The following is a 12,536-nucleotide window of genomic DNA, read 5'->3' as shown; positions in this document are numbered from 1 at the left end:
TCTGCTGCACAAACGGCTTAAGTTCAACTTTTCCTCTGATATTGTTGCATGGTTCTCCAACTACCTCACTGATAGATCCCAGTCAGTGAGATGGCACTCTGCACTCTCCCCTCCTCTCCCTGTAAAAATGGGTGTATCTCAAGGGTCTATCCTAGGGCCTTTACTTTTTTAATATCTTTACTGACCAGTTCTATACCTCCTGTCCTCAGTCATCTTTAGTGCAATACGCAGATGACTCTACTGTCATAACTATAGCCAACTCACCCCTCAGCTACTCAGGCATCTTTTAACTTAGTCAAAACATGGCTCTCCATCAACCAGCTCAACCTTAACCCTAAAATAACAAAGCTGTTACTCTTCCTACCTAAAAAAATTCAACAATATTAAACCCCCTCCTTCTCCATACAGTCCCTTAATAACAATCCCATTCAGGTACAATACTGCACTAAGCTCTTAGGCGTCACCATTGATGATAAGTTTAAATGTGACTTGCATATTAATAACTATCAAAAAGACTCATTCAAAACTAGGACTCCTTTACCATAACAAGAAATTCCTTACCTCTGAAGCCAAGGTTACTCTCTCTGTTACCTACCTTCTACCCAGTCTAATGTACAACTTTCAAATTCCCACATATCTTAACTCAGCACTCCTGACCAAACTCAAATCTGCCTATAACAAGGTAGCTAGATTTGCTGCCCAACAAACCAACAAATCCCATCACTGTCTCTCTCTCTAAAACACCTAAACTGGCTTGAATTATCCCACCAGCTTCTGCTATCTCAGCTCCAGACCATTCATTCTATCCTATACCGGCCTTCCTACTGCCCAACACTATCCCCTCTCATCTCGCATTATTCTCTCTCCAGAACTCTCCGAAGCTCTAACCAAGACCTACTATAAATCTACAAACCCAAGTCTAAATTTGGACACAACATGTACAGCTATCACCCGTCTATTGCCTGGAACAGGCTCCCACTAGAAATCAGGACCTTTATACAGCCTAAACAATTTAAGACTGCCACCAAAGAGCCCTTTAAAAGTCATTGGTCCTGCCACTGCACTGTCCCTCCTTAAACATTCCCTACTTCTCATACCTTAATCTACTTTTCTGCCCTTAACTCACTCTTTTCACTAGCTCTCTCTAATCTTCCTTGAATACTCTCTCAATCTGTCTTCTAAAACCTATTAAGCTAATCACCTCAGAGAAATATTCTGTAGTAATTGTCTTGCCTTCATGCAACTACATTATGATAAAACTGGGTTTTTGTAATCACTTACCCCAAAAACTATATTGAGCTTAATGACATATTTTCTTTTCATACATCTTGAAAGAGTTTTGCTATACTCCTGATTATTGTAACTGTATAACATTGTATTGCTACTTAATGCCTTGTAATAATCCTGTAACATTGATGTTTAATGCTAATTTATAATGAAAATTTTATGATATGTTGCAGCTTTTCTCCCTGTGCCTCTGCTATAAAAGAGCTCTTCAGCTCAGTCAGACAAGCTCGGTCAACAAATGTAAAATAAATAAATAATAGGTCTATACTTTCTGGGGTCAGTTCATTGGTCCACACTTGTGAAGTGGGATAACCATTGCAGTCTTCCATTCTCATGGTACAAAGCTTGTTTTGAGGCTATAGTTGAAAAGTGACTCAAGTGGTCTTGATAGGTCATGTTTCAAGGTATTTAGGATGCATCTTGGGATACTGATGGAGCCCATTAAGGCTGTTTTTGGCCTTATCATGTGTCATCAGGACCTGCTCCCTGTTAATATTTGTGGAGGTTATGCTAGTAGGTATTTCATGAGAGAGGCAGGGAGGAAGTGGGGAGGGTGAAGTTTGAGCTGAATTTGTCTCCAGTGAATTCGCTATGTCACTCTGCTAAGTGAAGGTGTCACCACTAACCATTAGTTCGGCACACTGATGTGTGCACTTTCTATGAGGTTTTGGACAGAGCTGTAGAAAGCTTTGTGGTTGCCTTTCACCTGTGAGGCTATATTGACCTCATAATTGGCCTTGGACTTAAATTAGTCCTCTTAGTTTCCCATTTAGTTTAATTACAGAACTCCTATCATTATAGGAGCTGATCTTCTTGATTTTAGCCATTACTTCTTTCCCTTTTTTATATACCCTATTAAGGTTAGGATTCCACCAGTGTGGTTTGTTTTGGACTTACGTCTAGTAGGCACAGCAGCTTCTATACAGCCATTTGCATGGTTTTATAGGGTCTCTATGAACAATTCCGCATAAGTTGTTGTGGACTTGGGGTGGGGAGGAGCACTGAATTTTGACAAACTATCACTTAATAGGATGTAGTTTGCTTTGTAATAGTTCCTGTTACATGGTTTGCTGGTGTTACAGAGTTATTTTTTATTTCGAAGTAGACAGCTTTGTGGTCCAGCTTCACCAGTGAGAATCTGATAGACATAGGTGGGTGCAGCATTCTCCCATACTGGTGAGTACCAGGTCTAGTATGTTTGAATCTCTGGTGAGAATGCACACTACCTGCTCAAGGGTATTTGTGTTAATAAAGTCCAGACATCGCTGTGCCTGTGAGTATTACAATGTACATTTCCCAGTCTACACAAGGGTAGATAAAGTCTCCCAAGAATAGAATATTTGGTTTAATGGTGAGTGTCTCCAGTAGGTCTAGGTACAAGCTCTGGGATTATAGGGACATACAGGGTGACCTATAGCTGACTTTTTTATGATGATTTACAGTTGGATACATTCCAGGGCATCATTCTGTATAACCAACCCAGAGCTATACTTTTTGCTAATACAGATTGAGACTCCTCCCCCTTTTGTCCCTGTCTGTGCAGCTGATCGTTTATATGTGTGGAAGGCACTGAAGTCTTGCACTGCTGGAGTACTTTCTGTGGATTTAAACCATGTCTTGGTTAACGGCACAGATGTCTATATTCTCCTGTGTGAGGAGAGCTTGTAAGGTGTGGAGTTTCTTGTTTAGGGTCCTAGCACTGAGGAGTTACACCTTTAGGTTTTTTTGAGTTTTATTTGCTATGTTGGTAGGTTTGTCAATTTAGCATTGTTTAAAAAAGGTTCTAAGGGGGTGGATAAAGTTGTAGACAATATTGGGAAACCTATGGGAGATAGGTGCAGACCATCCTTTGCAAAGCATTGTGGTTTCTTAACCTGACTTCCTATACTGACAGATATTGAATCCCCCTGGAAAGACACCAATGAGTGTGGGTGACACTATGTGTGGTGGATGTAGTGTGTGTTCTTGATCACCTTGTTTGTATGTCAGATTTTTGCCTCCAGTGAAATTGTGTATGTGCATCTCTTGCATACAGTGTTTGTTTCTTTAAGGATTAAATGGTTGTCTATAAACATGAGACATTTGCTACATTGTCTCAGGGTGCCCGTATCTACCAAGCTGGCTATGAACACAATTGAAAATTGCATATCTAGACTTGTATTTGGGTGGGCTACTATAGTTTGGGGACTGGGATATATGGAGGTCTCCTTGGTGGTGACTTGTGTTTGGTACTATACTATGTTAAGATTGTGCTAAGATTTGATACTAGTGCTGTTTAATTTGCAGACTAGCTGCTCTAAGCTTGTCTCTGTACAATGGCTTTGTTTTAGCCACACTAATTTACAGGTAACAGTTCTAAGGATAGTTTTACAGATAAAATTTACTTTCTGTGTGTTTGTGCAAGGCACTGCTAACTTCTTAATGTAAAAACAACAAGAAAAGTGCTTTTGAGTATAATGTTGCAACAAAACAATTTAAATAAACTACCTTGACAAGGTCATTTAAAGTATTAGGAATCTTTAGAATGATTTAAAGGCAAAAATCTACAAATAAAGCAAAAATAAACAAGTAGTACTCTAAACAGTTAATGGAAGTGCATACAAATAAAATAAATATCTTAATTTGCCAAGGAAGGAGCATGATCAGGACCCCCTCAGAGTGTGACAAGGGTGTCAAACAGATGGGCGCTCTGGGAAAATGATCAGAAGACAATTTGTAGTAAGGGAGGTTTACTCAAGTGCAATACTAGTTTGCTGGATGGGAACTTAGTATTATGAATATATGGAAAGCAATGGGTTGAAAAGTGCTTAAATAGGTTACACAACAGACAATAGCAATGAAAGAGGGGAGGGAGGGACTTTGGAAGTCATATTACCATAAGGAGTGGAAGCCAGAAACACAGCCTTCAAACTGGAGCTCTAATCATATGGTTAGAATTTCAGAAACTTTTAGTTTAATGTCTTAGTGGAGGCTGGGGCAGACTAAAAGGACATAGGAAAAACAGTAGCAAAGTAAACAGAAAAGTACTAGAATGCAACTTTAAGCATGTATTGTGAAGATAGGTGAAGGCTGCCAGCCTAGCTAGATAGAATTTTGTAGATAATTATGTCATTTGTAAATATTAATGCAAGCCACAGGCGTGTTTCTCTTAAATGTGAAAAGACTGTATTGGATGTTGAACTGGAGACAATGTAACAACAGAGCACTCTGCTGTAAGAAAGCTGATAAGTCAAGCATTTCATGACTGTCTTTGATCTTAGAGCCAGTCTGTCTGGGCTAGCACATTCTTTCTATTGTTTTAACTTAAGGAATAATTACTAGAGTTTACATGTGGAATGTCTTTTATTGCTGTAGCTTCCTGCAGGTGCAAGATAGCAAAAAAGATGTTAGAAATGTAAATGTTGAGCTTCTGTTAGCCTGGGAACCAGAAAGATATGATGTAATCTGAAATGAATCAGTGGTACTGTGGTATCATTTTAAGGACAGAAAGAAAGAAGGCACTGAGCATTTTGTCTTGAGAACATCTGACTTCGCCAGCACTGCTTTGTTCTATATGTAAGTTTATTTTAGAACTGTGTTTTCTCCTAGATATAGCTAGGAACTAGGAAGATTAGATTATTTTTTTTCTGTATTGATGTCGAAACTTTTCTACTGTATTATTTTAAGTATTCTCTGTGATCTCTGAACTCTTGACTAGCACTGTGTAGTAAGAAGTATTGTCTTGTGTTTTTATTATTTATTATTAAATATTTTTAAACATTTCAACTGTGGCTGTTTTGTTTAAAGATAATTTAAGCTCTAGAGTACATGTCATGTATATAGTGATACTGGCCAAGCCACTCCAATAAACCTTGACTGTTCAGTTGCACTTACCATTTGGATAATAATATTGCACAGTATAATTGGACATCCTTTCATAAGAGCCTTTTGGTAGCTGATAAATATTACTGGGTGGTGGCAAGTGGTACTACCGTATAGTCTCGGTAAAAGGGGTACAGCTGGAGAACCTCTGCCAGCCTTCCCCAGGAGTGAGTGTGGTTGTAGATAACTCTTATCTCAAAGTGTGTGGGTCAGCTACTTGGGCAGGGACACAAAGCACCGGCTGGACAGAGAGGGTGCTGGAGGTTTTAGCTTGCCCACTAGGCTAAGATCTGGACCCTATAACTGTCCTGAGGGGGAATCTTATCTGGGACCTGGTGAGAAAGGGAGAAACCAGACCCAGACTGACTGTGATCTCTATTTGCTCTTAAGGGAAATTGTACTTTACTCTGTGTGTATTTATTATCATTTCTCTATATGGACGCCTCTCACTGGTGTTAGTGGTGAGGATTGAGGCTCCTTGATTGCTGGGCCAGTGCAAGGGTGTCACATATTAATTGTTTGGCAGTGGTGGGATATCCACACCACATATTAATTGGTTGGCAAATACTAATTTGCTTGTAGTGGTGTGGTTAGTGTAAATTCCTGTAGCTTGTGTACAGTGATCACTGAAGGTGTATTTGTACTCTAAGTCAGCCACACAGTGAATACTCAGAGTTCAGATCACAATTGTTTTATTTCTTTTGTTAACTTAGTTAGTCAAGGAGAGCAGACAGCATGTCAGCAGAGGAGTATGGAAAGCTGACAAGGAGCCAGCTGGCTGAGATGTGCCAGGCTAGGGGACTGGTGCATGGAAACCTGACTAAGGCAGACATGACTGCAGTTTTGGTCACAGCTGCATCAGAAAACAGCAACCAGGAGGATGATCAGACTGACAGTGGAGATATACCACAATGAGAGAATGGACAGCTCAACCTTTCTTCAGCGGACTTACAAATCCATCTGGAGCTAAAGACACTTGAGTGGGAGGCCAGGCATTTGGAAATGGAAACTGTGGAAAAGCAGCGGCAGAGGCAGTATGAAAAGGAGATGCTGACTCTTTGCCAGAGTCATGGAGGTAATGGGGAAGGGAGTAACCAGTCCCCAGAAACAGAAAAGGTCAGTAAATTTCTTCTGCAATTTACAGAGGGGGATAATTTTGATAGTTTCATTCACATGTTTGAGAGGGTATGTAAACATTATGATGTTGACCAAAGGCTCTGGGTACGGTTCCTGACCCCCTTTCTCCATGGTAAAGCTATAACTGTGTTGTCTAAAATTTCTAATCAGGAATGTTTTGATTATACTGCTGTTACAAATTGCTTGTTAGAATTTTTTAAGCTAACACCTGGAACTTATAGGAAAAAGTTTTGTGAACATAGACGCAAGGCAGATGAAAGCGTGTGTGTGAATATGTTGCAGAACTGAGCACTTATTTTCATAGATGAATGAGTGGATGTCAGGTCACCACTTTTGAAGGGCTGAGTATCCATTGTGTGGCTTATTTAGAGTACAAAAACACCTTCAGTGATCACTGTACACAAGCTACAGGAATTCACACTACCCACACCACTACAAGCCTTTTGGTGAGGGAACAAGCCTTTAGCACTTTGCCTGAGGACATGAAGATCTGGCTAGCTGATAGACATTGTGCTACTTCAGATGAGTTGGGGAAGAAGGGAGACCTATACCTAGCAAGCAGGGCATCCCTGCACACGAAAGGGACCCCCAGTACTGCTCATGGGTCTAAAGGAACCCATGGTGGGCAGCTCAGACTGGCCCAACAGAATCTGCCAGTAGCAGGGGAAGCCACTAGTCCAGGTACATGTCCAGGACCTAGGGTTAAATGTTTTTAATGCAACCATTGGGGCCTTGTGGCATAAAGATGTCCACAGAGGCACAGGGGGAACAAAAGGTGAGAGAGCCAGTAAGTGGGGAAGACAAAATGACAATAGTAAGTTGTCCTGAGACAACAGGGGTACCGAACTACCATCCTGCAGATGTCCTGATAGGGAAGGATTTGGATGAGGTAGTGCCACATGTTAATGCAGTTACACACAGTCAGGCAAGGAGACAAGCATATGTGTCTGGTAGCCTGAGGGAGACCCAGACAGACTGTATACTTGCAGCCAGGACTGGTGAGGTGGGTACTTCAGGGAGGATGCTATGCTGTAGCAGTGAGACTGAAGGTGAGCCACAGCTGCTTGTGGGTACCGATGTTCCCTTGGACAGAGTGACTGCAAATGTAGAGGTGAGTAGTAGCACCCAGGCTGACAGTGAGGCACCGCTGTCAGAAGATGCCAGACTTCCTGTGGAAGGGGAGCTGGGAAGGGTTACAAGGAGAGAGCTAAGACAGGCTCAGCTCTCAGACCCTACATTGCAAGGCCGGAGACAGGTAGCTAGTGAGGGACCTGATTCGCAAGGGAAGGGGGACTCTGTATACTGGGACAAAGGGCTACTGTATAGAGAGTAGACCCCTGAGGGAGGGCTAGAAGGTGAGAGGATACAGCAGTTGGTAGTGTCTAGAGCCTACCATCTGGCACTTCTAGCCATACCCCACTTTGCAGGCCATAGGGGCAGAAAATGTACAAAGAGACTTATTATGCAAAACTTCTATTGGCCTGGAATTTCCAGAGATGTAACAGGGTACTGCAGGACCTGTGAGGAGTGCCAAAAGGTAGGCAAGGCAGGAGAAAAAGGTGAGAGCTCCTTTGATGCCTTTGCCTATGATTGAGGAGCCATTTCAGGGGGTATCTATGGATATTGTGGGGCCTCTGAGTACCCCAAGTTCCACAGGGAAAAAATATATCCTATTGGTAGTTCATTATGCTACACGATACCCTGAGGTAGTGGCTCTGTCCTCCATTGAGGCAGAAAAGGTGGCAAATGCTTTCTTAGAGATTTTCAGCAGGGTAGATTTCCCAAAAGAAATACTGACTGACAGAGGTGCCAATTTCATGTCAGACCTGCTGGCTTGCCTGTGGAAGTATTGTGGGGGTGAAGCACCTGAAGACCACCCCCTACCATCCCCAGACTAATGGTCTTGTTGAGAGGTTAAACTCTACAATCAAGTCCATGCTACGGGCATTTGCAGACCAGCTTAAGAGGGAGTGGGACAAATATTTGACCCATCTGTCATTTGCTTACAGAGAGGTTCTCCAGGAATCCACAGGGTTTTCACCCTTTGAGTTGTTGTATGGGTATAGGGTGAGGGGACCTTTAGCTTTAATTTGTGATGAGTGGGAAGGTGAGTGTGAACCTCACAAGGAGTCTGTTGTGGCATATGTCCTAAACCTCAGGACAAGGCTCAGGGATCTCATGAGCTTGGCCTAGGATAACCTGGCAGAAGCCCAACAACAGAAAAATGTATGGTATGACAGGAATGCTCGAGCTAGAGATTATGATGTAGGGCAGCAGGCAATGGCTCTCATTCTTGTCAGACACAACAAGCTTCAAGCAGCTTGGGAGGGACCCTACAAGGTGGTAAGGAAGGTAAGTGATGTTACCTACATGATAGAACTACTAGGCAGGAGGCAGGGGCACAAATTACACCATGTTAATATAATGACGCCTTACCATGATAGGGAGGTTCTTGTGCTGAGTATTTGCAGTGGATTGCAGGAGAAGTCTGAGGGAGATCTGGTAACTGATTTCCTCAGTAAGGCTCGGACTGACACCTCAGTGGAAGGGGTAGCAATGTCCCAGCAACTATCTCCTACCCAGGTTTGAGAAATCTGAGCAGTGTTACAGGAATTTGGGGACATGTTTACTGGGAAATCAGGGTGCACCCACCACGTGCAGCACCAGGTGGATACAGGACCCCTATTAGGCAGGCCCCTTATAGGGTGTCTGAGAGAGTCAAACAGACTCTGAGGGAGGAGATTTAGGAAATTTTGGAACTAGGGGTAATAAAAGAGTCCAACATTTCCTGGGCCTTCCCAGTGGTGCTGGAGCCAAAGGAAGGAAGGCAACACCAGGTTCTGTATGGACTACAGGAAATTAAATAGTCACACAGATTCGGATACTTACCCCATGCCTAGGACAGATGAGGTACTAGAGCAGCTGGGTGGGGCTATGTATCTTAAAACTATTGATCTTACCAAGGGTTACTGGCAGGTGCCCTTGACTCCCAGTGCTAGAGAGAGGTCAGCCTTTGTGACTCCTTTTGGCTTGTATGAGTTCACAAAGATGCCCTTTGGGATGAAAAATGCCCCAGCAACTTTCCAGAGGCTGGTAGATCATATCCTAGCAGGATCAGGAGGTTTGCCCCTGCTTACCTAGATGATATTGTCATCTACAGCCGTTCCTGGCAAGAGCACCTTCAACATGTCAGGGAGATGCTGGGCAGACTACAGAGGGCAGGGTTGACCATTAAGCCCAGCAAATGTCAGGTGGGTGTGGCAGAGGTCTTCTACTTGGGACGTAGCGTGGGGAGTGGTAAGATCAGGCCAGAACATGCCAAAGTGGAAGCCATTCAGGCATGGCTTGCACCCGTTACCAAAAAGCAGGTGAGGGCATTCTTAGGGACAGCAGGGTACTACAGAAAGTTCATCCCCAGTTATAGCACCACAGCTGCTCCCCCTCACTGACCCGACAAGGAAAAACAGGCCAGATAAGGTAGTGTGGATCCCAGCATGTCAGCAGGCATTCCAGAAGCTTAAGAAAGCTTTGGGAGGACCCCCTGTGTTAGCCAGTCCAGATTACAGCAAAGAATTTGTCGTGCAGGTGGATGCTTTGAAACATGGGGTGGGGGCTGTACTTAGCCAGATTTCTTCAGAGGGAGAAGAGCACCCAGTGGTTTATCTCAGTCATAGGCTCCAATCCATGGAGGAATGCTATGCAGCTGTAGAAAAGGAATGTCTAACCATAGTGTGGGCACTGCAGAAACTTCAACCTTATCTGTATGGAAGACAATTCACTGCAGTGACAGATCACAATCCCCTAACGTGGTTAACCAGAGTCAGCCAACAAAATGCCAAGTTGCTAAGATGAAGCCTAGGGTTGCAAGCATATGACATGTCAGTGCAGCACCACAGTGGGATTAGCAATGCTAATGCAGATGGGCTGTCAAGACAGGGAATGGGGTAAGGTATACTCAGATAGACCTAACCCTCTCAAGCAACATTTCTCAAGGGTCACTTGAAAAATCTGATTGAGTTCCCTGGAGGGGTGTGAAGATAGGTGAAGGCTGCCAGCCTAGCTAGCTAGAATTATCTGCAAAATTCTGTCATTTGTAAATATAATGTAAGCCACAAGCTTGTTCTCTTAAATGTGAAAAGACTGTATTGGTTGTTGAACTGGAAAAAATGTAACAACAGTGCACTCTGCTGTAAGAAAGCTGATAAGTCAAGCATTTCATGACTGTCTTTGATCTCAGAGCTAGGAGTCAGTCTGTCTGGGCTAGCACATTCTTTCTATTGTTTTAACTTAAGGAATAATTACTAAAGTTTACATGTGGAATGTCTTTTATTGCTGTAGCTTCATGCAAGTGCAACATAACAAAAGAGATGTTAAAAATGTAAATGTTGAGCTTCTGTTAGCCTGGGAACCAGAAAGAAATGATGTAATCTGAAACGAATCAATGGTACTGTGGTATAAATTTAAGGACAGAAAGAATGACAGCATTGAGCATTTTGTCTTGAGAACATCCAACATCACCAGCACTGCTTTGTTCTACAAGTATGTTTATTTTAGAACCATGTTTTCTTTTAGATATAGCTAGGAAGTAGGATTATTAGATTAGGGGGGTTTTTTTGTATTGATGTCAGAACTTTTCTACTGTATTATTTTATGTATTTCTCTGTGACCTCTGTCTGAATTCTTGACTAGCACTGTGTAGTAAGAAGTATTGTCTTGTGTTTTTATTTATTATTAAATATTTTTAAACCTTTCAACTGTGGCTGTTTTGTGTAGAGTTAATTTAAGCTCTAGAATACATTGCATGTATATAGTGATACTGGCCAAGCCACTCCAATAAGCCTTGACTGTTCAGTTGCACTTACCATTTGGATGATAATATTGCACAGTATAATTGGACACCCTTTCATAAGGGCCTTTTGGTAGTTGATAAATATTAGTGGGTGGTGGCAAGTGGTACTACCGTATAGTCTGGGTAAAAGGGGCACAGCTGAAGAACCTGTGCCAGCCTTCTCCAGGAGTGTCTGTGTGGTTGTATATAACTCATCTCAAAGTGTGTGTGTGTCAGCTACTTGGGCAGGGACACGAAGCAGTGGTTGGACATAGAGGGTGCTGGAGGTTTTAGGTTGCCCACTAGGCTGAGATTTTGACCCTATAGCTGTGCCAGTGGGGAGTCTTACTGGGGACCTGGAGAGAAAGGGAGAAACCAGCCCCAGACTGACTGTGATCTCTTTGTGCTCTTAAGGGAAACTGTACTTTACTGCGTGTGTATTTATTATCCTTTCCCTATATGGACGTCCCTCACTGGTGTTAGTGGTGAGGATTGAAGCTCCTTGATTACTGGGCCAGTGCACGGGTGTCACAGGTATATACAGCTATAAAATGTACTGAAGCATATATCCTGTAGCAGAATTCACAACACTGCCACTACTGCAATCCCACCACAGACTAAGGCACCAGACTATGCAGAAAGTAACCAGTAAGACTGTAATAAATGACTAAATTGGCTCAAATCCTGGCAGTAGATCACAGTCCTACTACAACTGTGAATGAAGTTAAAAGAATGTGGCCCCAGACTGGGTTCAAAATACAAAACACTACCTTTTACCTGTAATTCTACTTATGGAAATAGAAGTGCAGTATAATGTATAAACAATGCTAAAATCTTGCAGTAATACACAATCTTCCCACAAGTACAAATGAAGCTCAAAGACTAAAGTCCCAGAACAAACTAAAAATACAGATAACTGTTTTTGGCTAAAACATGGATGAAAAGCAGAGAAGTACAAAAAGGTCACTATAAGTGCAACTTAAAATATTTAAGCAGAATTTAAACAAATATTTTTTTTTTACTTCCCTTTTGATGAAACGCTTGTATGTCACACTTTGGGGCTTTACACACCTCTCAGAGTCTTGAACAAAATACCATGCTGTTGCTTTATCTGGTCTTCAAACCCCCATGCATTCTGCATTCCTTTTATCTGGAAACAAATATGAAGGCTGCTTCTGTTTCACTGTCACATAAGCACATCAAGTGCAGCACAAAGTCCATAACTCTTAACTGATTTTGCCTTATGTCAATGAATGTTATAATTTTTGCATAACTTCCCTGATTTTCCCCATATTTTCACCCTGTTCATTCCTCATAAAACTTGTGATTTTCTAGTAAATCACTGAGGATTACCATCAGATACTAATGCAAGATATTAGAGTTTTATAGTTCATGGTTCATTTTTCTAGAAAATGCATGCTGT

This window comes from Protopterus annectens, chromosome 1.part0 (assembly GCF_019279795.1).
Source record: "Protopterus annectens isolate FY-2018-M chromosome 1.part0, PAN1.0, whole genome shotgun sequence".
Classification (NCBI taxonomy): Eukaryota; Metazoa; Chordata; order Ceratodontiformes; family Protopteridae; genus Protopterus; species Protopterus annectens.
Note: the sequence above shows the minus strand (reverse complement) of the source record.